Genomic DNA, 25545 nt, shown 5'->3' with positions numbered 1-25545 from the left:
GGAGCGGGCAAGCAGGCGTTGGCCCATGTTGGACACAGAACTCGCACACTGAACACTAAGTGCGAGGGACTCTTGAACGGCCAACTCATCGGACCGTCCTGACAGCAGCCTACTATCTTTTGGAGTGAGGAGGTTCCTAGCTACTATTGTAGCTGTTGTGGCGTCCTGCATCACGGAGTCTTCACCTGTGAGAGGACCGTTAGAAGATAAGAAAGAAGGGCGCCATACGTTACCTTGACGCGGCGCGCCCGTATCACTGCTAAGGCTCAATTCCAAGCTAAGGTTCGATGGGTTTGCCATTTTTCAAAAGTGTTCAAAGAGAGGGGCGGATGGAGTTAATTCTCAAAGGGCCGGAGTCGATTTTCAAGAATGGGAATTCTTCAGAGTGTGTTTGTTGTGGTGATCGATAGCTCTATAAAAGCCAAGGCGACGCGTCCACCGATTCAAGAAGCCGGAATTTCCAGCGTAATTTAGGCGACGCGTTCTCGGCTTTTCAGAAGACGCGTTCAACTTTGTCAAAAGATTTCTGACAAAGCTGAAAACACGTGGAGGCCATCATCGCAACTACACATCTTTAGCCGACAAGCTCAAAGTTCGGCGACGCTTTCTCTGCTTTTCAGAAGACGTGTGCAGCTTTGTCAAAAGGAGCCGCATCTGCACTACCACGTGTCGTTCAGAAAGCGAAGGGGCGTCGTTCAGAAATCGAAGGGGCGCCTGCTCAGAAATCGAAGAGGCGTATTCAAAGATCGAAGAGGCGCCACTATTTCAAAAAGCCGGATTTGCGGGATCAAAACGTTTGTCGACAAGGGTAAAAAGTACCACCACTTGATATTATCTCTATATATGTCGACCTTCGTCTTTTATGGCAGGGCAAACCTGAAGAAAATGCCCAACTCTCCCTCACCTCTGAGGGCGCACTCCCAGCAAAGCCTTTCGAAATACTTAATTCTTTCTTCTTCCCCAAAGATGATACCAGATGCCTGGAGTACATATGACCCAGGAGAAAACGGCGGATTGAAGCATGTGCTGATTCATTCACCGCTTCTTCAAAGCAAAGGTATCTCATATCATCAAGGTCAAAAGCAAAAATATCTCATATCATGCTCTTTCCCTGTCTTTTTCTTTGTTCTTGTTCTTACTTGCATGGCAAAGTAAAAGAAGCAATCAGCCGGCACTTGGAGTCAGTCTACCGATCTGGAGCCAACTGCCTGGAATCTATTCCTGATTGCTTACCTAGCGTTGCTCTCGAGTAGTCATCTTCAACGGTTGATACACTTCCAGAGAAGGGACCACTCCTGCAAAGATTGAACAAAGAAACAGATAGCAGGAGGAAGCTCAGACCTTCGGGGGAGACACTAAAGGGAATCCTGCTGCCCAGTTCAAGAGTAGCACAAAGGAAAATCAATGATGGGCGGAAACCAGTTCAAGAGTAAGCCTGTGGAATCACCAAGATCATGCCTCAATACAATCACCAAGGAGAAGAGGGAATTTACACTTCATAACCAGATTTGCGTCCCTAAACTCTTCTCTTTGTTAATTACATTATGCCATGTTTAATATGTTTTAGTTGCTTTTTATGTGTTTACTTATGTTTTGTGTGAATCTATGCTTAAAACATTGAGGACAATGTTTGATTTAAGTGTGGGGGGGTAACTAAAGTGTTTTGATGCAAATTCGTAGGATTTTATCACCCATAACTTCAAATGTTGTTCCTTGCTGTTTTAAGGTGTTTTTAAGTTGTTTTAGAGTGTTTTAGTGTGTTTTGTTTTATAATTCGAAAATCCCATAAAAATTTGAAATATTGTTTTGAAAAACCCAAAAAGAGTTGTTTTAAGAGTCCTTTTTGTGTGTTTGTGTCTTAGGGTACCTTCCAACACAATGATAAGGATTTGGTTTATAATTGCATGACGGTTAGAAAGAGTTATAAACATAGAGAAAAGTTTGATTTACTCTTGGTATATGCTTGGTTATGGTTATAATGTATGACTTCACATGCAATCATAAAAGAAAAAATTCGTTTTTGTAACATGCTTGAAGGAAGGAACTCAAACAAACGCTACAACCCTGAGAGACTTGAGCCTATAACGTTCTTTGGAGAGTATAATCTGTGATTTCTTGTTTTCTAAAGTCGTTGCATAATCTCATTATTCTTTGCTTGGTTACTACTTAGAAGGCGTTTCATCATATAGTTCCAAATGCTAGAACTCATGCCCATTTCATTCAAAGCATATTATTGATTTGCATAACACATATTCAAGAAGAAGTTGTGTAGTGACCACCACCATAGCCAAATAGCCTTACTTCCCATACTTCGTATATGTTGTAAGTTTTAACCCCGTTGAGCCTCGTTTTGCCTTTATTCCTTGTTTACCCACATCACCCCTTACCTAGCTTAGAGTAGGACTTTCCTATACCCTTGTTCTTAAAGTTTAGTGAGCATGACTTAAATGAATTCCTTTTGAGTTACATTATGCAAGAAAATGAGTGTGGGGGAGTAAAAGTTTGTTCTTACGTTTATATGTATGTTTTGAGATTCAAAAGAAAAAGAAGAAGAAAAGAAAAAAAAAAAAAAAAAAAAAAAAAAAAAGGAGTGAAAATAAGTAAGAATGAACTCACGAGCGTTGATGGTTGAAGAAAGGGTCCAAAAAGTTGAATATGGCCCTAAGTTTTGTGTGATTTTCCCTTGGGTGTTCAAAGTTGACTTCTGCGTTCTTAAGGGAATTCTAAGTGCCTAATTCAATACTTTGCTCACTATTGCTTTAAGAATGTTTGTTTATCCTTCACCTTTCATTGTTAGCCAATACCCTAGCCCCGTTACTACCCTTTGACTTCTATATTGAGTGTTATGTATTTCAATTGTGGAGTTTGAACTTGGTATGAGCTTATGGTGTCACTGGTTCTCGCGTCTAAGTAGTAGCATTCCATTCATGAGATCATATCTAAACATGCTTATTAACTCCAGAAAATGCTTTCCTTATTATAACATATGTGAGTGTTCGTCTACATGTTTACATCAATCTTCTCACATATACCTAGTGTAGGGTGTGTAGTCAGAAAATCTGTGTGAAAAACGAGAGTACATCTAGTAAGAAATTGAGGGAATTCTCTAAAGGCATGTTACTACATTTGAAATGTGTTTTAATTGCTTAATTGTGAACTAGTATGTGGTGACTATGATTAAGAATGTACTTAAGTGTAAAGATGGCTCAAATCTGTGAGAATAATGATTTTTAACTTGTCATGTGCATTGGAAGTCCCTGATACGATTGTTGGAAGGTGTAGGTTGTGTTTTGTTCTTTTTGTTTTGTTTTTCTGTTTTGCTCGAGGACTAGCAAAAGCTAAGTGTGGGGGTATTTGATAGGAGCATATTTATGCGACTTAAATGGCTTGTTCTCGTACATTTACGTTATGTTTCTTTAGTTATTTTAGTACTTTAAGCTATTTTCGTATGTTTGTAGGTCCAAAGGGCTAAAGGAGCAAAAAGATGCATTTTGGAGACTTTTGGAGCACTTTTGGGCTAAGGACGGATAGCTTATGCTTGAAGCCAAAGTGTTGGAAGAAATTGAAGACCTAATTGGAGCCAAAGTGTTGGAACCTTGTTCTCTTTAGTTTTAGGACATTTAAACCTTTCCTAATCCCAATCATGCCATGCATAACACACATCCATTCTAACACATTGTCATTGCACATGCATTTCCTTCATTAGTTAACCCACATGCACTTATCACTTATCATCACCACATATCATATCATTTAATCACTTATCACTTATCATCACCACTTAACCACTTATCATATCATAACCACATATCATATCACTTATCACTTATCACTTAACATATCATCCACCTACTTCACCTACAACATCCACCTACTTCACCTACAACATCCACTTCACCTACAACATCCACCTACTTCACCTACAACATCCACCTACTTCACCTACAACATCCACTTCACCTACAACATCCACCTACTTCACCTACACCTACTTCACCTACAACATCCACTTCACCTACAACATCCACCTACTTCACCTACAACATCCACCTACTTCACCTACAACATCCACTTCACCTACAACATCCACCTACTTCACCTACAACATCCACCTACTTCACCTACAAATGACATAGCCATATGTTCCCTCCACTACTCCTATAAATACCCTTGCATTCATTCATTCATGATCATCTCATTTTCATACACAACACACCACAAACACATCCCTTTCTCTCTTAGCCTTGAGTCTCCCTTAGAATCCAAAAACCATCTTTCCATTTCCATCACTCCTCACTCCATTCCACACTTCCATTCCCCCAAACCAACTATCCTTAGACCTTATGCTACAATAAAGAGGAAGAGAAGAGGGCCTAAACGTTCATACAATTCAAGTTTGAGTTGTTGGAATGTTTAGGTGTTTCTTTGATTTCAATGTTTAATTTTAATTCTCTTTGTTTTGTATGAGGAACTAAACCCCCCCTTAGCTAGGGGGTGATTCGAAATATATGTTTATGCTTGCATTTTGATTTGATTACTTCTAATTGCATTTCATAAGTTGTTGATTCAATTTGTTTAACCGTTTGATTGATAACTTATTTATGTATGTTTATTAAGAATGCGCGCTTAATTTTCATGCATGAATATGACGCTAGAATATAAGTGATTTTCACCTAATCGTTATGTACTTATATTCACAAGTAGTGGAGGTTGCTTATAAACAATCGCGTTAAATGAATTCTTGGCACGAGTTTCATGCTCATCATAGTAACGAATGCCTCGTCAACACTTATAGTTTTCATAATGCTTAATGATCTTTGATTGTATCTTTATTGTGCTGTTCACGTAAAGGACTTTTGGAGAATGTTGTGAATTGCGTTGCGCTAACCCATCCAATTCATTAACTTAAGGAAAACTTGACGGTTAATTTAAGCGGACCTAATTAACTTGGAGTGTTGAGAATTAATGATTTATTGAAATGCAATTGGAAATCGTTTTATTATGCAAGTATAACATGTATGGAGATGAACCCCTTAGCTAGCATTCATCCATTCAATTCCATCACATTCATATTTACATTCTGTCTAGTTTATTAACTTGTTTCGTTATTTCAATTTTCGTAAAACCTAAACCCCCCTTTACTTTCTTGTTCTTTAATGCTTAGAATCTGTTTAGTTTATGTTTTAAAGTATTTTTGAATTCTTTGAGTCTAGTTTAGTGTTTTATATTGTGTTTTTATGTTTTTGAGTCAAATCCAAGTGATTAACAATCCCTCCTAATCCCCGGTCCAGAACGATCCCTACTTATACATATACTATAATTTGACGAAAAGAGGGTTTAATTTGTGTGCGTATAAATCACGCATCAGAATCCCAAAGGGATTAGGCCTAGGAAGGTGCGGCTGATTTAGGGGAGAGGGTAGCTTGGCTTGCAAGGCAAGGTAAAGCCTTCTAGAAAGGTTTGGGCGCCACTTTTCTAGGGTTTCTAGAAAGAATAGGTTTTGTGGAAGATTTGGGCCTTCTAGACTAGGATGCTTCTAGAAATAGGTTCTAGAATGATCCATTTAAGTCCCCATGTAATTAGGAGTAAGACATGATAAGGTTTGGATAGGATAAGATGAGATAAGGTTTGGATAATGTTGGATAAGGTTGGATAAGGTTGGATAATGTTTTGGATAATGTTTCCTCTTTTCTTGCACTTTCCTTATCCACTTTGTCCTTAGCTTAGTTCCTTCCTCTTCTTATCACATTTCCAACTTCTTGAAGTCTAAATTCGTCCATCCATGTTAGCCCACATGCAAGCTCACCAACTAGTGTCCAAAATAGCTCCAAAATGCACTTTCTTGATACTGTGACCCATAGGACCTACAAACACACGAAATTGAGTTGTAATACGACATTAACTAAGAAATAATAGCACAAATGCACAAGAATAAGCTAGTTAAGTCGCCTAAATACGCTCCTATCACCTATCAAAAACTATAAGCATTGACAAGGCATTCATCACTATGAAACACATGAGACTCATACCAAGGATTTACTTAACGGGATTGTGACTAGCAACCTCCACTACTTTTGAATATAAGTGAATAACAATTACGTGAAACCCCCCTATACTCTAGCATCAAGTTTATGCATGCAAATTAAGTGTTAACCCCCAACCCACATACATAAACCAGTTTTAATAACTTAGATAAGCAAATCACATTCATGCCTTAAGAAATAATAACCGGACGTAATCAATTCATATAAAACATATAATCATGACTTCAAATTCTCCTCTAACTAAAAAGAAGTTAGTTCCTCATGTCCGCAAAACAAAGATAATTAAATTTAAACATTGAACTAAGACTAAGGATAGAATACACCTAGAAACTCTCCACACTCCAATGGCAGATTTCGAACCCTCCTTGGATGGCAGATTGCACAAGTCCTCCTCTCCTTGCTTCCTTGCTTGCGGCACTAGGGTGGTGTAGAATGGATTGTGGTGTTTGATGGATGAAAGTATGAATGAATGAATGTGTGAGTGGATGGATTAAATGGTGAGGCATTGGCTGTTTATATAGGCTAATTATGCACACTTAGTGAAGGACAAGGATTGCACAATCCCATGGAAAAAGGGTTAAGTCTTTGTAGAAACCAAAAGGGAAAGGGATAGGGAATTTTTGCCAGAAATTAAGGGCTTCTAGAAACTAGGTATTTTTTGGCAGAATTTAGACTTCTAGAAGGGGTGGTTTAGGGCAGATTCCTAAACCTAAAGGGCCGAGTATACATGATATTTGTGTAGGAGAAGGATTGCAATTCCTAAACCTACAAGGAATGGTGTTCTTGCGGCATTTGAGTGGATAAGGCTTCTAGAAACTGATTTAGGTATTTAAATGTGTACTTAATTCCCTCTAATTAGCTAGGTGTAAGTCCTAACCTGATTTGGATAGGATAGAATAGGATAATGTTGGAGTTAGGATAGGATAAGATAAGGTTGGATAAGGTTGGATAAGGTTCCTTGTTTCTTGCTTCTTCCTTATCTTCATTGCATTAGGACTTCTTCCACCAGATTTGTAGCATTTCCTAGCTCTTCTTGACTTCAATTTCGTCCATCCTCTTTACTCCATGGTTAAGCTATCCAATCCATGCCCAAAAATGCTCCAAATAGCCTCAAAATGCACTTTCTTGCTCCTTTTGCCATTAGGACCTAAAAACATACGAAAATAACTTAAAAGACTGAAATAAATAGTAATTAACTTCATAAATGCAAGGAAACAACATAACTAAGTAGCATAAATATGCTCCTATCAAATTCCCCCACACTTAGCTTTTGCTAGCCCTCGAGCAAAACGAAATGAACAAAACACAATCTAGACCTTCCAACATGTACCTCAGGGATTTCCAATGAACATGACACATTTAAAGAATACCACATTCATAGATTTTAGTTATCCCTACCCTCGAGCATATACTTAACCATAGTTATCACTCACTAGCTCGCATTTAATCAATTAAAACATGATTTTGAATGTAGTAACATGCCTTAGAGAATTCCCTCAATTCCTCACTGGATATACTCTCTATTTTCACACAGATTTTCTGACTACACTCCCTACACTAGGTATATGTGAGAAGATTGATGTAAACATGTAAACTAATACTCACATATGTCATAACAAAGAAGGCATTTTCCGGAATTATTAACATGTATATGATCTCATGAATGGAATGCTACTACTTAGACGCGAGAACCAGGGATACCATATGCTCAAACCAATTTTAAACTCCACATATTGAAACACATAACAACCAAGATTGAAGTGATAGAAGCATATTTAGGCGACTTACTTAGCTTGTTTTCGTGCATTTATATTGTTAATTCATAGTTGTTTTAGTCGTTTAAGCCATTTTCGTGTGTTTTTAGGTTCATATGGCTAAGGAAGCAAAAAGATGCATTTTGGAGCATTTTGGAGCAAAATTGGACTTGGAATGGATAGCTTGTGTTTGGAGCAAAAGGAATGGACGAAATTGAAGGATTCCTAATCCATTGCAGCCACATGCACCCATAATCATTCACACCTTGCAGCCACATGCATTCACATGCATAAATCAGCCACATGCATCTCCCATCACCATATCAGATTTCCATCATATTCACATGCATTCCATCCTTTAAAACATTGCACATGCACTCCCTTTAATTAATTAAGCCACATGCACTCCCATCCATTTCATCATTGCAGCCAACACATGCTTTCACATGCATTTTCAGATTGTCCCCTTGCACATGCAGCCACATATTCATTGCACATGCAATTCCAACCCACATGCATCCTTTAATCATTCAAACATGCAGCCACATTCCCTCCTAGCTGTCATGTTCCCCCCATTTCACCTATAAATAAGCATCCATTGCATTCATTCTCATTCACTCTTCCATATTCCAGAAATTCGTCAAAACCTCTCCACACCCTTGCAGCAGCCACCAAAACACTTTTCTCCTCCATTGCAGCCACTCCAACCACTCCCCAAACCATTCACACCATCAAACTATCCTTAGACCTTGTGCTACAACGAAGAGGAAGATAAGAGGGCCTAAACGTTCATACAATTCAAGTTTGAGTTGTTGGAATGTTTAGGTGTTTCTTTGATTTCAATGTTTAATTTCAATACTCTTTGTTTTGTACGAATGAGGAATGGAAGAGAAGAAGGCCTAAACGTTCATACAATTCAAGTTTGAGTTGTTGGAATGTTTAGGTGTTTCTTTGATTCCAATGTTTAAATTCAACTAAACCCCCCTTGGCTAGGGGGGGATTCGAAATATATGTTTATGCTTGCATTTTGATTTGATTACTTCTAATTGCGTTTCATAAGTTGTGGATTCAATTTGTTTAACTGTTTGATTGATAACTTATTTATGTATGTTTATTGAGAGAGCACGCTTAATTTTCATGCATGAATATGACGCTAGAATATAAGTGAGTTTCACCTAATAGTTACGAACTTATATTCATAAGTAGTGGAGGTTGCTTATAAACAATCGCGTTAAACAAATTCTTGGCATAAGTTTCATGCAATCATAGTAACGAATGCCTCGTCAACACTTATAATTTTCATAGAGCGTAATGATTCTTGCTTGTACCTCTTCTATGCATTCATGTTGAGGACTTGTGGGGAATGTTTTGAATTGTCGCATGCATCATCCAATTCAATAACGTTAGGAAGATTTGAAGGTTAATTAGTGCATCACGGTTAACTTGGGGTGTTGAGTATCATAGTTTATTGAAATGCAATTGGAAATCATTTTATTATGCAAGTATAACATGTATGGAGATGAACCCCTTAGCTAGGTTCCCATCCATTCAATTCCATCAAATTCATCTTTACATTCTGTCTAGTTTATTAACTTGTTTCGTTATTTCAATTCTCGTCAATTTAAAACCCCCCCTTTACTTTCTTGTTCTTTAGTGTTTAGACTTTGTTTAGTTTATGTTTTAAAGTGTTTTGATTCAATTTATTTCCCAAAATTCGTCCAAATTCACCAAAGTGCTCAAAACTGCCCAGAAAGTGATTTTAAGGCTGTTTTGAGTGTTTTGGGTGATGTTTGAGTCTTTTGGTTTGTTTTAGTGTTTTAAAGTTTAGTTTTGCATTCTTTGAGTCGAGTATAGTGTTTTATATTGTGTTTTTACGTTTGAATCAAACCATAATCTTAAATTCGTCCAACATTGGGTTTAAGGTCAGAAACTGCCTAGTTAGTGTTTTTAGGCAGTTTTGAGTCTTTTGAACTTGTTTTGAGTCCTTTGAGTCTTTGTGAACGTTTTTAACTTTATTTTACGTTTTTGAGTCAGTATCCAAGTGATTTGCAATCCCTCCTAATCCCCGGTTAAGAACGATCCCTACTTGCATCTTTACTACAATTTGACAACAAGAGGGTTAATTTGTGTGCTTAACTATTTTCGCATCATGAAGTCAAAGGGTTTGTAACTGGGCTAAGGTATTTGGCTAACAAAGAAAGGTAAGGATAAACAAAAGTTCTTAATGCAATAGTAAGCTAAACTAAGGTGCATAAATATGCCCCTATCAAATTCCCCCACACTTAGCTTTTGCTAGTCCTCGAGCAAAACAAAATGAAACAAAGTAAATAAACGAAGTAAAACGAGTAAAACACAACCTACACCTTCCAACAAGCGACTCAGGGATTTCCAATGCACATGACATGTTAAAAATCATCATTCCCACAGATTTTAGCCATCTTTACGCTTAAGCCTTTACTTAATCATAGTCACTACTCATTAGTTCACAAATAACCAATTAAAACATGATTTTGAATGTAGTAACATGCCTTAGAAAATTTCCTCAATTCCTTACTAGATATGCACTCAATTTCCACACAGATTTTCTGACTACACACCCTATACTAGTTTTATGTGAGAAGATAGATGTAAATATGAAAACGAATGCTCACATATATGTATGACAAAGAAGCACTTTCCGGAGTTAATAACATGTTTAGATATGATCTCATGAATGGAACGCTACTACTTAGATGCGAGAACCAGTGACACCATATGCTTGTACCAATTTTAAACTCCACAAATTGAAACACATAACACTCAAGATTAAAGTCAAGGGTTGTAACGGGGCTAGGGGTATTGGCTAACAAAGAAAGGTAAAGGATAAAACAAACGTTCTTTAAACAATAGTAAGCAAAGCAATGAACTTGATACTTAGAATTCACTTTAGAGTGCAGAAAATAACTTTAAACACAACGGGGAATACACGTGCATACTTAGGGTCAAATGCAACGTTTTGGACCCTTTCTTCAATAACCAACAACTTAGAGCTCATTTTATGCTCTTCCAACTCCTTTTCATACTATTCACAACTTTTTCTTTTTTCCTTTCTATTTTCCACGAATTTTTCTCTTTTTTTTTTCTTTTCTTTGCCGTGCCCCATTCAAGACTTTGGCACACCCATATATCAAGAATCCTTCCCCTACACTTGTTTTCTGCAATGCAATGATCAAAAGGAATTCATCTTTGAGTTATGCTTTTACTATGCTTCAAGAACAAAGGTATGGGTGGTCCTACTCTAGGCTAGGTGAGGAAAATTGTGGGTTAACAAAGAAAGTAGGCTACACAAGGCTCAACGGGGTTAAATCCTACAAACAAATGAAATAGGGAAATATGGCAATTTGGCTATGGTGGTTACTACTAACTTCATCTTGAATATGTGTTATGCAATTCAACAACATGTTTTGAATGAAATTGGCATGAGTTCTAGTATTTGGAACTAAATGATGAAACGCCTTCTAAGTAGTAACCAAGCAAAGAAAAATGAGATCATGCAACGACTTTAGAAAACTAGAATGCACAGATTTTAACTCTCCAAATAAACGTTTAGGCTCAAGTCTCACAAGGTTGTAGCATTAGTTTGAGTTCCTTCCTTCAAGCATGTTTACAAAAACTGATTTTTTTTTTTTTCTTTTTGATTACATGTGAAGTCATAAGTTATAACCACAACCAAGCATAACAAAGAGTAAATCAAACTTTCATCCATGTTAATCATTCTCTTTAACAGTCATGCAATTACAAACCGAATCCTCATCATTGTGTTGGAAGGTACCCTAAGACACAAACAAACACACAAAAACAACTTAAAAACAACTCTTTTTGGGTTTTCAAAACAATTTTTTTCAATTTTTTCTGGGATTTTCGGATTTTTAGAACAACAAACTCTAAAGCACTCTAAAACGGCTTTAAAACACATAAAAACAGCAAGAAACAACATTTGAAATTATGGGTGACAAAACCCTACGAATTTGCATCAAAACACTTTGGTTACCCCCCCCCCCCCACACTTAAATCAAACATTGTCCTCAATGTTTCAAGCATAGACTCACACAAATAACAAACAAACAAACAAAACAACATCTAACAACCTAACATGGCAGAAACAAAATCAATCAACAAAGAGAAGAGTTTAGGAACGCAAATCTGGAATTGGAGTGCTTTCTCGGTCTTCCTTTGTTGAATGCATGGGTTGCCTCCCAAGTAGCGCTTGCTTTAACGTCGTACAGCCGGACGAAGACCTCATTCACTCCTTACTAGGGGCCCACGGCATGGAGTGGGATGTCCTCCACAACTTGCCCTTCAACACTTTCGTAATATGGCTCTATGAATGGGAGGGGATAGTGATCCTCCCTAATGGTGGTATTTTGGTTCCTATAGTTCATGTAGACGCTCCCACCACCTTTAAATCGATTGGTCACCTGCACCAAAGAAGGTAACAACCTATTAGTTGAAATGGGAATTGAAATTGGGATTGACGACTTACAAACATATTGTGGTGAAGGCTCAAAATCGGCAGCCCTATCAACAATGTCACCATGGCTACTTTCGGCCATGTTGGGTGGTTGTAGGGCAATCACTCCAAGTTCTTCTCCAATGGTGGTTCTTGATACATCCTTCTTGATAAGTGTGGATCCTTTCGGCCCTATATCCTTATGCACATGTATGACAAAACAAGAATGACTATCGTTAGGATTCTTAATAGAGTCATAAACATTGAATTTAATTATATCACCACCAAACTCCATTGTTAGTGCTCCTTTGGCCACATCAATCTTTGTTTGGGCTGTTTTCATGAACGGTCTTCCAAGTAGGAGTGGCAAGGGTGGAGAATGAACCGAATCGTCCATTTCAAGCACATAAAAATCCGCCGGGAATATCAAGTTATTCACCTGCACTAAAACATCTTCCAAAACTCCCTTTGGATAGGCATTAGATCTATCGGCCAATTGAATAATCACACCATCATTTTTCAATTCACCAAGGTTCATTGAAGCATAAATAGAGTAGGGCATGACGTTAATTGAAGCCCCTAAGTCTAACATAGCATTTTCAAACTTAGTTTGACCAATAATACAAGGAATTGTAAAGCTACCTGGATCCTTGCATTTTGGTGGTAACTTCCTTTGTAAAACAGCGGAAACGTTTTCACTTACCCATACTACCTCTTTATGTGACGCCCTCTTCCTTGTAGTGCACAATTCCTTCAAGAACTTAGCGTATTTGGGCACTTGCTTTATTGCATCCAAAAGGGGGATATTGACTTGAACTTTCCGAAACGTCTCCAAAATGTCCTTTTCCGCTTCTTCTTTCTTTGTTTGCTTAAACCTACTAGGAAAAGGAACATTCGCAGGAAAATCATTAGTAGGAACCGAACTTGACACGTTCTTACCTTTATTGGATGAATTGGACGACTTGGGATCACTTGGAACTTGCGGCACATTTGGTTCCACCTTGGCCGTTGGTGGCCTTTGCTCCTCCTCTTCCATTCTCAACTCGTCCTCCTCGTTGGAACGTGATTTGAATGGGTTGAGGTCAGATCCGACTTGCTTTCCACTTCGCAAATGCATAGCTTTTGCAGATTCGAATCCACCTTTCGGATTGACCACCGTTGAGCTAGGCAACCTTCCTTGCTCACGAAATTGCCCCATGAATTCGGCAATCTGTCCCACTTGCTTCTCCAAGTTGTCCACCCTCTTGTCTTGGATTTGCCTCTCTTTGTTTTGAGTTTGGACTTCCTGCGTCAAAGTAGTAAGTAATTGAAAAATCTTATCACTATCACTTGAATTACCTACATTGCTTTGGGCAGGTTGTGCTTGGGCTTGTGGTGGTGCCAACGGCTTTTGATAGAAACCCGGGGGTTGTTGCCTAAATCCACTTTGTTGTTGACCTTGTTGGGGGTCTCACCATTTGAAATTCGGATGATCACGCCAACCGGATTGTAAGTATTAGAAAACGGATCACCACGTGTTTGGTATTGGTTGCCATATCCCACGGCATTGAGTGTCTCCCACCCTCCATTCTCGATCAATTGTGGGCACTTGTCCGTAGGGTGTCCTTGCATGGAGCATACGCCACAAGAAGCTACGGTTTTGACTTTTGGACCTTCCACCACCTGAGAAAGCAACGTAGTAAGGTTAGCCATTTGATTTTGAAGTTCGGTTATGGCACTTACCTCATTGACTTGGTGTTGCCGTGGGGTACTCCTCTGTCCAACGCCTTCGTATTGTTGAGCGTTCAACGCTCGATTAGCAATCAACATCTTTGCAGCCGTAGGGGTCTTGTCCACCAATGCTCCTCCCGCTGAGGCATCTAGCATTTGACGTTCAATAGGTAGAAGTCCCTCGTAAAAGTATTGTAGAAGTAGTTCCTCCTTCATTTGATGCTGTGGACATGAAGCAACAAGAGATTTAAAACGTTCATAATAAGTAGGAAAGGATTCACCTTCATCTTGTTGAATTCCACTTATCCTTTTTCGTAGGAGGATGACTCGAGAAGTTGGGAAAAACTTCTCCAAGTAAGCTCGTTTCATGCTCTCCCATGATGTGACAGTTCCGGGAGCCAATTCGTACAACCAATCCTTCGCTTTCTCTTGGAGAGAAAAGGGAAAGGCCTTCATCTTCAAGATGCTCTCATCTACGTTCACCGGGGTCATGCTTGAGCAAACGACTTCAAACTCCTTCAAATGCTTGTTCGGATCTTCCATGGATAGCCCATGGTACTTCGGAATGTGATGTAACAGGCTTGACTTCAATTCGAACTCGGCAGACTTGTCTTGAGCCGCCCTTGGGTATTGGATGCACAAGGGTGCGGCATTGGCCAATCCCGAAGCGGAAAGCTCCTTGATTGTTCGGTTGTCCGCTGCCATGTCTTCCACTTCTTCTTCAAATTCAGAAACGGACTCGGAACTTGCACTTGATTCACTAGGTTCCGGGTTCTTCCTCTTACGGCTCAACTCACGCTCAAAATCGTCGTCAAAGTCTAAAATATGTTCGTGAACCGGATTAGAACTCCGAGTTATAAACAAGTACCTAAAACAAGAAATAAAATGACATAAGAATCTGATCTAATAAGAAAAACGAAAATAACAATCCAAGGGATTAGCAAAGTTGCTAATCCCCGGCAACGGCGCCAAAATTTGATGCGAGAATTATACGCACACAAATTAAACCCTCTTTTTATCAATTGTAGTGAAGAATGTAAGTAGGGATCGTTCTGGACCGGGGATTTGGAGGGATTGTTAATCACTTGGAAACTGACTCAAATACGTAAAAACAAGTTTAAAACACTATACTAGACTCAAAGAATGCAAAACTAAACTTTAAAACACCAAAACAAACCAAAAGACTCAAAACAGCACCAAAACACTCAAAACTGCTTAAAAACACAATCTGGGCAGTTTTGAACACTAGACACAACTTTGGACGAAAATTGGTTTTACTTTGACCTAAGACACTTAAAAACACAAACTAAAGTGATTTCTAACTACTATGACTCAACAAAGTAAAGGGGGATTGGTTTTGGACGAATTTAAAAACAAAACAAACATTTTAAATTAGAACAGATTGTAAAAACGAATTTGATGGAATTGAATGGATGGGAAGCTAGCTAAGGGGTTCATCTCCACACATGTTATACTTGCATATAAAACGATTTCCAATTGCTTTTCAATAACCCATGAATTCTCAACGCCCCAAGTTAATTAGGTTCGCTTAAATTAACCTTCAGATTTTCCTAACGTTATTGAATTGGATGATTGCATACGACAACCCAAAACATTCCCCACAAGTCCCCTACATGATTGCATAATAGAGATACAAGCAAGAATCATTAAGTTCTATGAAAACCATAAGCATTGACGAAGCACTTGTTACTATGATTGCATGAAACTTATGCCAAGAATTTACTTAACACGATTGAGATCATCAACCTTTACTACTTGTGAATATAATTTCATAACGATTAGGTGAAATTTCCTTATATCCTAGCATCCAATTTATGCATGATAATTAAGCGTGCACTCTCAACCAACACACACAAATCAATGTAATTCACATAGATAAGTAAATTGAATTCACAACTTATGAAACGCAATTAGAAGTAATCAAATCATATCGCAAGCATAAACATGTATTTCGAATCCCCCCCTAGCCAAGGGGGGGTTTAGTTCCTCATACGCACAAAACAAAGAGAATTGAAATTAAACATTGAAATCAAAGGAAAAGAAACACCTAGAAATTCCTAGCAACGCGAACTGGAATTGCATGAACTCCCGAGCTTCCTTCTCCTCCTCCTTGGTGCGGCAAGGGTCTAGGGACAGGTTTAGGGCCTTAGGTGTATGGATGCATGGTTATGGAGGGATGTAGTAGTGTTTAGGGGAAGGGGATGGTGCGGCAAAGCTTAAAACTAAGGAGAAAGGTGTTTGGTGGTTGCGGCAAGGGTGTGGAGAGGGTTGTGATGCGTGATTTATACGCACACAAATTAAACCCTCTTTTCGTCAAATTGTAGTATATGTATAAGTAGGGATCGTTCTGGACCGGGGATTAGGAGGGATTGTTAACCACTTGGATTTGACTCAAAAACGTAAAATAACAATATGAAACACTATACTAGACTCAAAGAATTCAAAACTAAACTTTAAAACACTAAGACAAACCAAAAGACTCAAAACAACACAAACACACTCAAATCTGCCTAAAAACCACTTTCTGGGCAGATTTGAGCACAAACACAAATTTGGACGAAATTAAGTAATAACTTGACTCAAGAACGTAAAAACACAATATAAAACACTAAACTAACTTAAAGAATGTAAAACTAAACACTTAAAACATTAAAACAAACCAAAAGACTCAAACATCACCCAAAACACTCAAAACTGCCTAAAAATCACTTTCTGGGCAGTTTTGAGAACTTTGGTGAATCTGGACGAAATTGGGAAATAAAATGAATCAAAACACTTAAAAGCACAAACTAAATTGATTTCTAACTAAATTGGACATTAAAGTAAAGGGGGATTTAGATTTATACGAAAATTGAAATAACAAAACAAGTTAATAAACTAAACAGATTGTAAAACGAATTTGATGGAATGGAATGAATGGATGATAGAATGGCTAAGGGGTTCATCTCCATACATGTTATACTTGCATAATAAAATGATTTCCAATTGCATTTCAATAAACTATGATACTCAACACCCCAAGTTAACCGTGATGCACTAATTAACCTTCAAATCTTCCTAACGTTATTGAATTGGATGGGTTAGCGCATACAACAATTCAAAACATTCCCCACAAGTCCTCAACATGAATGCATAGAAGAGGTACAAGCAAGAATCATTACGCTCTATGAAAATTATAAGTGTTGACGAGGCATTCGTTACTATGGATTGCATGAAACTTATGCCAAGAATTCATTTAACGCGATTGTTTATAAGCAACCTCCACTACTTGTGAATATAAGTTCATAACGATTAGGTGAAACTCACTTATATTCTAGCGTCATATTCATGCATGAAAATTAAGTGTGCACTCTCAATGAACATACATAAATAAGTTATCAATCAAACAGTTAAACGAATTGAATCCACAACTTATGAAACGCAATTAGAAGTATTCAAATCAAAATGCAAGCATAAACATATATTCGAATCACACTTAAATCAAACATTGTCCTCAATGTTTTAAGCATAAGTAAACACACAAAAAGCAATTTAAACATACTAAACATGGCAGAATGTAATTAACAAAGAGAAGAGTTTAGGGACGCAAATCTGGTTATGGAGTGTAAATTCCCTCTTCTCCTTGGTAATTGCATTGAGGCTTTGATCATAGCGACTCCACAGGCTTACTCTTGAACTGGTTTCCACCCATCATTGATTTTCCTTTGTGCTACTGTTGAACTGGGCAGCAGGATTCTTTTGGTCTTCCCCGAAGGTCTGAGCTTACCCCTTTGGTCTGTTTCTTTGTTCAATCTTTCCAATTCGTATTGAAAAGGGTTGGAGGATAACTCAGCCTATGTTTGTCTCCACATGCTTCAATGTATCATTTTCACTTGCCTTACTCGCTCCCCTTTGCAGAAGTGGTCCCTTCTCCGGAAGTGTATCAACCGTTGAAGATGACTACTCGAGAGCAACGCTAGGTAAGCAATCAGGAATAGATTCCAGGCAGTTGGCTCCAGATCGGAAGACTGACTCCAAGTGCCGGCTGATTACTTCTTTTACTTTGCCATGCGAGTAAGAACAAGGACAAAGAAAAAGACAGGGAAAGAGCATGATATGAGATACTTTTGCTTTTGACCTTGATGATATGAGATACCTTTGCTTTTGAAGAAGCGGTGAATGAATCAGCACACTTCAATCCGCCGTTTCCTCCTGGGTCATCTGTACTCCAGGCATCTGGTATCATCTTTGGGGAAGAAGAAAGAATTGAGTCTTTCGAAAGGCTTTGCTGGGAGTGCGCCCTCAGAGGTGAGGGAGAGTTGGGCATTTTTCTTCAGGTTTGCCTTGCCATAAAAGACGAAGGTCGACATATATAGAGATAATATCAAGTGGTGGTATTGTTCTTTTACCCTTGTCGACAAACGTTTTGATCCCGCAAATCCGGCTTTTTGAAATAGTGGCGCCTCTTCGATTTCTGAATGACGCCTCTTCGATTTCTGAGCAGGCGCCCCTTTGCTTTCTGAACGACACGTAGTAGTGCGGATGCGGCTCCTTTTGACAAAGCTACACGCGTTTTCTGAAAAGCAGCGAAAGTGTCGCCGAACTTTGCGCTTGTCGGCTAAAGATGTGTAGTTGCGGTGATGGCCTCCACGTGTTGTCTGAAAAGAAGAAATCTTTTGACAAAGTTGAACGCGTCTTCTGAAAAGCCGAGAAAGCGTTGCCTAAATTACGCCGGAAATTCCGGCTTTTTGAATCGGTGGACGCGTCGCTTTGGCTTTTTTATTGAGCTATCGATCACCACAACAAACACGCTCTGAAGATTTCCCATTCTTGAAAATCGACTCCGGCACTTTGAAATTTAACTCCATCCCTTCTCTTTGATCACTTTTGAAAAATGGCAAACTCATCGAACCTTAGCTTGGAATTGAGCCTTAGCAGTGATACGGGCGCGCCGCGTCAAGGTAACGTATGGCGCCCTTCTTTTTTATCTTCTAACGGTCTTCTTACAGGTGAAGACTCCGTGATGCAGGACGCCACAACAGCTACAATAGTAGCTAAGAACCTCCTCACTCCAAAAGATAGTAGGCTGCTGTCAGGACGGTCCGATGAGTTGGCCGTTCAAGAGTCCCTCGCACTTAGTGTTCAGTGTGCGAGTTCTGTGTCCAACATGGGCCAACGCCTGCTTGCTCGGTCCCGTCAGGTGGAATCATTGATGGCAGAGGTGGAAAGACTTAAGCAAGAGATCCAGCAGCTTAAGTACGAGAATAGAAGTTTGCATGTGCTTGCAAATAACTATTCGTCGGGGATGAAGAGGAAGCTTGATGAGCTGGCGCCCCTTCGATTTCTGAACGACACGTAGTAGTGCGGATGCGGCTCCTTTTGACAAAGCTGCACGCGTTTTCTGAAAAGCAGAGAAAGCATCGCCGAACTTTGCGCTTGTCGGCTAAAGATGTGTAGTTGCGGTGATGGCCTCCACGTGTTGTCTGAAAAGAAGAAATCTTTTGACAAAGTTGAACGCGTCTTCTGAAAAGCCGAGAAAGCGTTGCCTAAATTACGCCGGAAATTCCGGCTTTTTGAATTGGTGGACGCGTCGCCTTGGTTTTTTTATTGAGCTATCGATCACCACAACAAACACACTCTGAAGATTTCCCATTCTTGAAAATCGACTCCGGGCCTTTGAAATTTAACTCCATCCCTTCTCTTTGAACACTTTTGAAAAATGGCAAACTCATCGAACCTTAGCTTGGAATTGAGCCTTAGCAGTGATACGGGCGCGCCGCGTCAAGGTAACGTATGGCGCCCTTCTTTCTTATCTTCTAACGGCCCTCTCACAGGTGAAGACTCCGTGATGCAGGACGCCACAACAGCTACAATAGTAGCTAGGAACCTCCTCACTCCAAAAGATAGTAGGCTGCTGTCAGGACGGTCCGATGAGTTGGCCGTTCAAGAGTCCCTCGCACTTAGTGTTCAATGTGCGAGCTCTGTGTCCAACATGGGCCAACGCCTGCTTGCCCGCTCCCGTCAGGTGGAATCATTAATGGCAGAGGTGGAAAGTCTTAAGCAGGAGATCAAACTGCTTAAGCATGAGACTAGAAGTTTACACGTGCTTGCCAACAACTATTCGACGGGCATGAAGAGGAAGCTTGATGAACTGCAAGAGTCTGAAGGTCGGATTCAAAGTGACCGTCAAAGGTTTTCGTCTTTCCTCCAGAGGCACCTTTTTCCTGGATCATCTAGCGTTTGGCCAAGTATTGAGGCCTCGAATGCTCTATCTTCGATGCCTCCAGCTCCGATGCCTTCCGCTCCTATATCTTCTGCACCGATGCCTTCCGTCCCGATGCCTTCCGCTTCAAGAGTTTTGCCACGTAGTGGGTCTTTAAGTAAACAACCTTTGTGAAGCCTCCATCGTTCTGCCATGTTTTTTTATTTTTTTATTTTTTTGTTTTTTTTTTTGAACATGCTTTGTTTTATTCGGTGCATTGGGTTGCCTCCCAAGTAGCGCTTTCTTTTACGTCTTGCAGCCGGACGAAGAACCCAATCACTCCAGGATATGTTCACGAATCGGATGAGAACTCCGAGTCATAAACTAGTACCTAGAACAAGAAACAAAACAACATTAAGAAACTGGAATAAAATAAAAACAAACGAAAATAAAACAATCCAAGGGATTAGCACATTTTCTAATCCCCGGCAACGGCGCCAAAATTTGATGCGAGATTTATACGCACACAAATTAAACCCTCTTTTCGTCAAATTGTAGTATAGGTGCAAGTAGGGATCGTTCTAGACCGGGGATTAGGAGGGATTGTTAACCACTTGGATTTGACTCAAAAACGTAAAATAACAATATGAAACACTATACTAGACTCAAAGAATGCAAAACTAAACTTTAAAACACTAAAACAAACCAAAAGACTCAAACATCACCCAAAACACTCAAAACTGCCTTAAAAACACTTTCTGGGCAGTTTTGAGCACTTTGGTGAATTTGGACGAAATTGTGTAACAAAATGACTCAAAACTCTTATAAACACAAACTAAGACACTTTCTAACTAAATTGGACAATAAAGTAAAGGGGGATTTAGATTTATACGAAAATTGAAATAACAAAACAAGTTAATAAACTAAACAGATTGTAAAACGAATTTGATGGAATGGAATGGATGGGAACCTAGCTAAGGGGTTTATCTCCATACATGTTATACTTGCATAATAAAATGATTTCCAATTGCATTTCAATAAACTATGAATTCTCAACACCCCAAGTTAACCGTGATGCACTAATTAACCTTCAAATCTTCCTAACGTTATTGAATTGGATGGGTTAGCGCATACAACAATTCAAAACATTCCCCACAAGTCCCCTACATGATTGCATAATAGAGATACAAGCAAGAATCATTACGCTCTATGAAAATTATAAGTGTTGACGAGGCATTCGTTACTATGGAATACGCATGAAACTTATGCCAAGAATTCGTTTAACGCGATTGTTTATAAGCAACCTCCACTACTTGTGAATATAAGTTCGTACCTATTAGGTGAAACTCACTTATATTCTAGCGTCATATTCATGCATGAAAATTAAGCGTGCACTCTCAATAAACATACATAAATAAGTTATCAATCAAACAGTTAAACAAATTGAATCACAACTTATGAAACGCAATTAGAAGTAATCAAATCAAAATGCAAGCATAAACATATATTTCGAATTTCCTCATAACTTTGAAATCAAAGAAACACCTAAACATTCCAACAACTCAAACTTGAATTGTATGAACGTTTAGGCACTCTTCTCTTCCATTCCTCATACGTACAAAACAAAGAGTATTGAAATTAACATTGAAATCAAAGAAACACCTAAACATTCCAACAACTCAAACTTGAATTGTATGAACGTTTAGGCACTCTTCTCTTCCTCTTCGTTGTAGCACAAGGTCTAAGGATAGATTGATGGTGTGAATGGTTTGGGGAGTGGTGAAAATGGAAGGATGGTGTTTGGATTGTAAGGGAAACTCACGGCACAAAGGGGGAAGTGTTGGTGGTATGTACAATGGAATGGAAGTGTTTATGGAATGGATGAATTTCTGGCACAAAGGCCTTATTTCTGTGGTGAATGGATCCCCCCCTTTGTGGCTGCAATGAAGGGTTATTTATAGGTGAAATGGGGGGAACATGACAGCTAGGAGGGTGGTGGAAATCTGGAATGGTGATGGGAGATGCATGTGGCTGATTTATGCATGTGATTAAAGGGTGGAAATGCATGTGCTTTGAATAAGTGGCTGCATGTGCAAGGGGACAATCTGAAAATGCATGTGAAAGCATGTGTTGGCTGCAATGATGAAATGGATGGGAGTGCATGTGGCTTAATTAATTAAAGGGAGTGCATGTGCAATGTTTTAAAGGATGGAATGCATGTGAATATGATGGAAATCTGATGGGAACTCATGGCAAGGATGATTTCTGGTGGTGAATGGGTGTATGTTTGAATGATTAAAGGGACATGTGGGTTGGAAATGATGAAGGAAATGCATGTGAGTGACAACTAGATATGTTGATGAATGCATGTGGAATGTTTGTGGTGAGTGAATGTGGTGGTGAATGTGGCTGATTTGATTTATGGAAGATGCATGTGGATTAAAGGTGAGTGAATGATTATGGAATGCAATCTGAAATGGGAGATGGAATGGGATGTTTTGCATGTGAATTAAAGAGTGAATGCATGTGCAATGACAGCTAGGTTGAATATGCATGTGGAATGGCTGATTTATTTGAAGATGCATGTGCAATGAAGTGGAATGACAGCTAGGTTATGATGATGAATGCATGTGGCTGATTTAATTGAATAGGAAAGCATGTGGATTTAATGGTTTAAAGGGTGAATGCATGTGGATGCATGTGTTGATGAATGGGATTAGGAAAGGTTTAAATGTCCTAAAACTCACGGGAACAAGGTTCCAACACTTTGGTCTTCAATTAGGTCTTCAATTTCGTCCAACACTTTGGCTCCAAGCATAAGCTATCCATCCTTAGCCCAAAAGTGCTCCAAAAGTCTCCAAAATGCATCTTTTTGCTCCTTTAGCCCTTTGGACCTACAAACACACGAAAATAGCTTAAAGTACTAAAATAACTAAAGAAACATAACGTAAATGCACGAGAACAAGCCATTTAAGTCGCATGAATATGCTCCTATCAAATACCCCCACACTTATCTTTTGCTAGTCTGATAGGAGCATATTTAGGCGACTTAACTAGCTTATTCTTGTGCATTTGTGCTATTATTTCTTAGTTAATGTCGTATTACAACTCAATTTCGTGTGTTTGTAGGTCCTATGGGTTAAAGTATCAAGAAAGTGCATTTTGGTGCATTTTGGAGCTATTTTGGACACTAGGTGGTGAGCTTGCATGTGGGCTAACATGGATGGACGAATTTGGACTTCAAGAAGGTGGAAATGTGATAAGAAGAGGAAGGAACTAAGCTTTGGACAAAGTGGATAAGGAAAGTGCAAGAAAAGAGGAAACCTTATCCAAAACATTATCCAACCTTATCCAACATTATCCAATTATCCAAAACATTATCCAAACCTTATCTCATCTTATCTTATCCAAACCTAATCATGTCTTACTCCTAATTACATGGGGACCTAAATGGATCATTCTAGAACCTATTTCTAGAAGCATCCTAGTCTAGAAGGGCCAAATCTGCCACAAAACCTATTCTTTCTAGAAACCCTAGAAAAGTGGCGCCCAAACCTTTCTAGAAGGCTTTACCTTGCCTTGCAAGGCAAGCTACCCTCTCCCCTAAATCAGCCGCACCTTCCTAGGCCCCAATCCCTTTGGGATTCTGAATTCCAAGGCCTAATCCTTGTGGAATTGGGTATACAAATCAGTTTATAGAACTATGTGGGCCAAAACCTTCTCCTAAGTGGATTTGAATCACCATGGCCGAATTCTAGGGCCCTAATCCACCAAATCTGCTAAGTAAACCCTAATCTAATAAACCCTAGGACTATATAAACATATTTTCAGCCACAAATTCGTACCACCCCCTTATGCTATTCAGAAACCCTTGTGCCGCACCTCCATTCTCCATTCTAAGCCTCCATAGACCTCCCTACACATCCATACATCTCTGCCGCACCCTTCCCACCATAATCAACCATCCTCCATCCCTCCAAACTAGAAAACACCATCCAAAACCACCAATTCCATCACCCTAACTTTGTGCCGCAGCAAGGAGGAGGAAGAGGAGCCAATCTGTGCATCGAATCCATCTTGGAATTGCTGAGCATTTAGGTGTATTCTTTCTTATGATTTCCATGTTTAAATTCAATACTTTTTGTTGTGCAAGCATGAGGAACTAATCCCCCCTTTGGCTAGGGGGGAATTTCGAAACCATGGTTATATTTGCATGATGATTTGATTACTTTCAGTTGTGATTTCATGAATGATGAATTCAATTTACTTATCTATTTTAATTAAAACTTGCTTATGTATATGAATTGAGAGTGCACGCTTGATTTGCATGCATAAACATGATGCTAGGATATGAGGGAACTTCACCTAATCGTTGGGAACTCACATCCATGAGTAGTTAAGATTGTTGGTCGCAATTATGTTAAGTAAATTCTTGGCATAAGTATCATGCGCTTTCATAGTTACGAATGCCTCGTCAACACCTATGATTTCCATAGAACCTAATGATCTTTGATTGTCTTTCTATTATGCGCTTTCATATGGAAAACTTTTAAGGAATAATTTGATTGCAATGCGCTAATTCCATTCAATTCAATGACCTAAGGGAAATCTGAGAGTTAATTTAAGCGTACCTAATTAACTTGGGGTGTTGAGGTTCATAAATTCATCGAATAAGCAACTGGAGATTATTTTGTATGCAAATATGCCATGTGTGGAGAAAAACCTCCTAGCCATCTCACCATCCATTTAATTCCACCAATTTCGTCAGAATCTGCCTATTTTACATATTTGTTTTGTTTGTTTGATTTTCGTCAAAAACCAAATCCCCAAGTGTCTTAGAGTGTCTAATTGGTCCAAATATGTTTTAGATTGTGTTTTTAAGTGTTTTGATTCAAGTTATTACCCAATTTCGTCCAAATTAGTGAAAGTGCTCAAAACTGCCCAGAAAGTGTTTTTAAGGCAGTTTTGAGTGTTTTGGGGCTGTTTTGAGTCTTTTAGTTTGTTTTAGTGTTTTTATTGTTTAGTTTTGCATTCTTTGAGTCTAGTTTAGTGTTTTAACATTTGTTTTACGTTTTTGAGTCAGTTTCCAAGTGATTTAGCAATCCCTCCTAATCCCCGGTTTAGAACGATCCCTACTTATTTATATGCTACAATTGTCAAAAGAGGGTTAATTTGTGTGTTAAGTAAAATTTCACATCAAATTTTGGCGCCGTTGCCGGGGATTAGCAAAGTTTGCTAATCCCTTGGATTGTTATTTTCGTTTTTCTTATTAGATCAGATTCTTATGTTATTTTGTTTCTTGTTTTAGGTACTTGTTTATGACTCGGAGTTCTAATCCGGTTCACG

General features: G+C 38.9%; 1 pseudogene; it reads right to left on the bottom strand.

Moving 5' to 3' along the window:
• Nucleotides 1–12238: 12238 nt before the first annotated feature.
• Nucleotides 12239–25545, bottom strand: part of LOC148690527 (uncharacterized) — a 191562-nt pseudogene continuing 178255 nt past the window's right edge.

The sequence above is a fragment of the Pyrus communis genome, chromosome 15, assembly GCF_041283825.1.
Source record: "Pyrus communis isolate YQ-2024b chromosome 15, ASM4128382v1, whole genome shotgun sequence".
Classification (NCBI taxonomy): Eukaryota; Viridiplantae; Streptophyta; class Magnoliopsida; order Rosales; family Rosaceae; genus Pyrus; species Pyrus communis.
Note: the sequence above shows the minus strand (reverse complement) of the source record. Positions and strands in the feature narration are given on the sequence as shown.